We start from the raw sequence: 5,226 nt of genomic DNA, 5'->3' as shown, positions 1-5,226 counted from the left end.
GTTTAATTACCGACAAAATTATTTCTAAAACAACAGATTGATCTCATATTGTGTCATATACTTGAAAGGCTCATACACAGCTGGTAAGCATAATACCTTCCAAATTTGAAGGTCATGGCTACTCTTCAACCCTTCCTGTAAGGTATTTTACAAAACAGTGGCCTAGAGTAGCAAAGTTGAAGTGGGTGTGAGCTAACCTTCTAAGATTTAGTCTATCCTAGATTGAACACACATGTGGCTGTGACCATTCTCATGTACTTATAAGCCTTCTGTTACAAAAGGGAACTTTCCTATATTTTTTGTCCTCCTCAGTCCTAAACTTGGCATGCTAACTTAAAAGCAGTTATAGGAGAGAGATGATGGAGGATTCCCAGGATGAAACATTCCTTAGCAGCCTCCTGACTTAACTCAGATCCAGCAGCTCTTGGCAGATCCTGAACTAATGTCATTACAGTGAATTGAGCCAAAACGATTATTGCTTGCTCACATTTTAGGAACACTTTTTGTTGAAGAAGCAAACTAACAATAACAAGTTAGGCATTCCTTCTGAATTTACCATATAAGGATTATGTATAAACAATTATATTGAATTTGTCATTAGATTCTATATTTGTAGACGATTTAACGTAGTCTTTCATCTATACATCTTTATCTTGTTCAAAATGGGCTGAGGTTTTTAATAGGTGGTTTTCTACCACATTAAGTACTTGGTTCTTCAGTTTAAAAAATATGAAGAATAACTTCAACTCTTTTTTGCATTATTTTGATTTTTGATTTTACAGTCATTGCTCCTAACTGTAGATACGTGTTGCAAAAGTGATGTTTTTCTGAATTTTTTTTAAAAGTAGAAGACTATTCTGTTAAACATTAAAATTCAGAGACAACAGTGATAACACCTGGGATATAATGAAAATAAGGTGCTGTGAATCAGTAAACTAAAGGGATACCTGCTTTAACCTGCACCTTAATGGAATCTGGTATAGAGATGTACCCATAATAAATGTTTTATAAGATTTAAGATCATAATAGTAGGTTAGAGGAAGAGCATTTATTAAGTCTGTTGTTTCTAATCTATGGCTAAGTTAACATTTTCCCATATTATTCCATTTTAATTTCCCATTACTGACCAAGGTGAAAGTATATGTGATTGTACTTTTATCTTTCTGTTGGGATCATGAATCTAATTTAACTGGCTTAATTTGATGCTTCTGTCACTAGGCTCTAAGTGCCCCTTTTTTAGTCAGAAGTTTTTCATGTGAAATAATTTGATTCTGTGTTCTGCTTGATCATACTCCTAAGCAAGCACCAAGGGAAGACGTTCTATCCACCCCACAATTTAAGCTTAACAATCTTTAACTCAGAAGGAGATACGAAGAAATATGATTCTAAGTAGGGTCTAGCAGAGGCATTGGAAAGTGATAAAACTAGGAAGTAAGAGAAAGCAAACCTTTATAAAGGGATAAAGACATAGTTATTACCTAAGATGCCACTGTATGTGTGCCCTTTTTTTTTTTTTTTTTTTTTTTGGAGACAGAGACTCACTCTGTCACCCATTCTGGAGTGCAGTGGCGCAATCCTGGCTCACTGCAACCTCTGCCTCCCGGGTTCAAGCATTTCTCCTGCCTCAGCCTCCTGAGTAGCTGGGATTACAGGCACATGCCACAATGCCCGGCTCATTTTTGTATTTTTAGTAGAGACGGGGTTTCGCCATGCTAGGCTGGTCTCGAACTCCTGACCTCGTGATCTGCCTGCCTCAGCCTCCTAAATGCTTGGATTACAGGCTTGAGCCACCACGCCCGGCCATGTGTGTCCTTTTAAGGGAAGTACCATATATGACTGCTGATGGTACCATTTCTTGTATGCAGCAGGAAAACCTGCAGGCTACACGCAAGGTATGTGAATAAAGACTGTGGATTGAAGGGGGAAAGGTTGATAATACATACCCATGATGAGAATTCATATTTTCTCTTTCTTTGTCTCTTCATACAGAAGCAAGTTCGAGTAGAGAAGGTTAGCAGTTACAGCACTTAAAAGTTTAGGATTGAGGGTTTTTGGTTGTTGTTGTTGTTTTTTTTTTTCCTTCATATTTCACTGTTGCTGAACATTGATTTAGTCTTCCAAAATGGACATCACTAGTAAGTGCACTGAATACTGAAATATGCTAATTGGCAAGCATATATCTGTAGCTAGAATTTTTTTAACCGTAATTCCAGAATTTAAAAAGGTAAGAGATCTGCTTTTTGATAGAGGCCTTTTGAAAAGACTATATAACATTTCTATTTGGCTGTTTATGTGAATGCTCAGGGAATTTGGACATGTGTTTTATACAGAAGTGGCTTTTTATATTTCTTCAAGTGATAAATTAGCATTAGGACATATCAGATAGAACAGGCCAGTTTCCTGATGAGATTGGTAGAGATGTTACGGTAGGTTCATCCTTCCTTTTTCCATGTTATATGTGGAGAAGTGTTAAACTTGCTCAAGCAAATGGGAGTAGGAGATAGGCTGAAAATAGAGATTGCTACACCATTCTATTTTGTTCTCATGCCTGTTTTTTCTCCAATCCTATATGGACATTTGAGAAATGGACCACAAATCTGAGAGGGATAGAGTAAAGAGGCATTAATGTATGTACTCACAAGTTAGACCTATTTTGCTGTTAAAATAGGTCTGGTCTTGTCATAGGTCATAGGAATTGTGTAGTTTGAGTTGCTGGGAGAAAGAGTCAAGAACTTAGACTTGAATGGGAAGGCCAGCTGGTGAGGGAAGTGGGGTATTATCTACTCAAATGTTCTAAGCTAATACAAAAGAATTACCTGGCAAGCATCCCCCTCTGCCCTTCTTGAGATTCTGAATGAACTTAGAATCAGATCAATGGTGAGACCCAGTTATGTAACTTTCCTTTGAAGTTCTAAAGGATAATTGAAAATAAAGTAGTATGGCATGTTTAACAGTAAGGAGTGACACTAAAATTTGAATATAACAGTATGTTGCAACTATTTATAATAGACCTATTTATGTTTTGAGAACTAAGTAAAATGCTATGAAAAATTCACATGAAGCACTTAAGCACCAAATGAAAATCATTTCGTGCTTTCAAATTAGTGATACTAGGCTTGTAGGATGTCTTAGAATCATGTTTAACAAGAAGTTAAAACATTTGCATTGTGAAATTTTTATGCAGTTTGGCTAAGGAGGAACTTGGAAAATAACATTCATCAGCTTCTACACTGCACTTTTTGTATGTGGACTTTGTAAAGTTTAATGTCCGTTTAACAGTTGCTTGTTTATTTGTGTAAACCTAGCTAGTAAATATTGATGATGTTCAGGGCCACTGACTTGCACACCCCTTGGAGCACTATTCACATAGAACACAATTCAGAGTTTGTTAAGACATTAACACACTTTGATATCTATTCCAAAAATACTTTTGTTACCACAAGTTCATTGCTGTCATTTAGACAAAATTAATGTACTGTGATATTTTCCTACTCTTAGGATGATGTTGCCCAGCCTAGTACTGTCAGAAATTCAGTTCTGATGTCTGTGTGTGCAAGATATTAATGTGGTCCCTGTAAGAAATACCAGAGTTGGTCATGATTTACTAAGGAGATGTAATATTTTCTTTGACCTGTTAGGAATATAACTTGTGTCTTGATTTGTTGCACATCATATTTTTTGCAACATTAATGAATTTAAATAAATTAATTGGAACGTTCGTCTTTGTCTTTTTATCACATTTTTCTTTCATTATGCTACTAAATTTTTGCTTTGAATTATCCTATAAACCTCTTAAATAATTTCAGACCTTTACACTTGTTTCCCTTTCTATAGTCTAAGTGCTTCTATTCTTTGGGGATTAGAGAGTTCAGCCTGCTTTAACATCAAAACAATAATGAAACTTTGTGTTTCATAGTTGATAATTTTTTTTAATTAATGGGGAATCCAAGGATGAAACCATGAGTGGCTTAAAATGAAAACATGGCTTTTTTTTTTTTTTTGAGACAGTTTCGCTCTTGTTGCCCAGGCTGGAGTGCAATGGCGCCACCTTGGCTCACCGCAACCTCCGCCTCCCAGGTTCAAGCAATTCTCCTGCCTCCGCCTCCCGAGTAGCTGGGATTACAGGCATGCACCACCACGCCCGGCTAAATTTTTTTTGTATTTTAGTAGAGACGGGGTTTCTCCACGTTGAGGCTGGTCTCGAATTCCCGACCTCAGGTGATTCGCTCACCTCGGCCTCCCAAAGTGCTGGGATTACAGGCATGAGCCACCGCACCTGGCCGAAAACATGGCTTAAATAAGAAGAACTTGTTTAGTTCATAGACCTGCTCAGAGGTTCCAGCTGATACCACTTGGTAAGTGTTTTTTGTGGTTTTGTTGTTGTTGTTTTGCACGTACTCTTTAATCACTATTCAGCTATTCTGTAGGATAAACTGCTCTACACATGACTGTTGGGTTTAAGCCAGTTAGTGTATCATGCACCCTGACACCTAAAACAATTTGTGATTTTGCAAACTTGAAATTTATATTGAAGTATTTATCTTGCATATTAGATGCAAATTTTAAATATAACTTCTCCCAAATTAAAGTTCTTCATGAACTGGTCACAAACTACAAACTTTGCCTGCAGCCCTGTTTCGAGGGGTAAAGAAGATACCCTGCTTACCCTGCTATAATTTTTCTTGTTTGTTTTTGTTTTTTTGAGACGGAGTTTCGCTCTTGTTTCCCAGGCTGGAGTGCAATGGCGCGATCTCAGCTGACTGCAACCTCCGCCTCCCAGGTACAAGCCATTCTCCTGTCTCAGCCTCCCAAGTAGCTCGAATTACAGGCATGCACCACCACGCCCGGCTAATTTTTTGTATTTAGTAGAGACAGCATTTCACCATATTATGCTGGTCGCGAACTCCTGACCTCCGGTGATCGACCCGCTTCAGCCTCCCAAAGTGCTGGGATTAAGGCGTGCGCCACCGCGCCCAGCCCCTGCTATAATCTTTTCAGAATTCGTCTGCAAGGTCTTCAACAGTGTTACCCTGAACACACTTCCGGCATGAAATATGAATGCCCTACATTTCTTAAATTGTGCATCTAACAATGGAGAAGATTAGTCTCTAAAAATTATAATTCCCTTAGGAACGATTTACTAAACCTGGTGAATTACTCGAGCAGCGCGCCTGTCCACCACTTTAAGGCTTCAAGCTCTAGCCCGATGCCCCTCCTTCCCTCTCC

This window comes from Gorilla gorilla, chromosome 16, assembly GCF_029281585.2.
Source record: "Gorilla gorilla gorilla isolate KB3781 chromosome 16, NHGRI_mGorGor1-v2.1_pri, whole genome shotgun sequence".
Taxonomy (NCBI): Eukaryota; Metazoa; Chordata; class Mammalia; order Primates; family Hominidae; genus Gorilla; species Gorilla gorilla.
Note: the sequence above shows the minus strand (reverse complement) of the source record.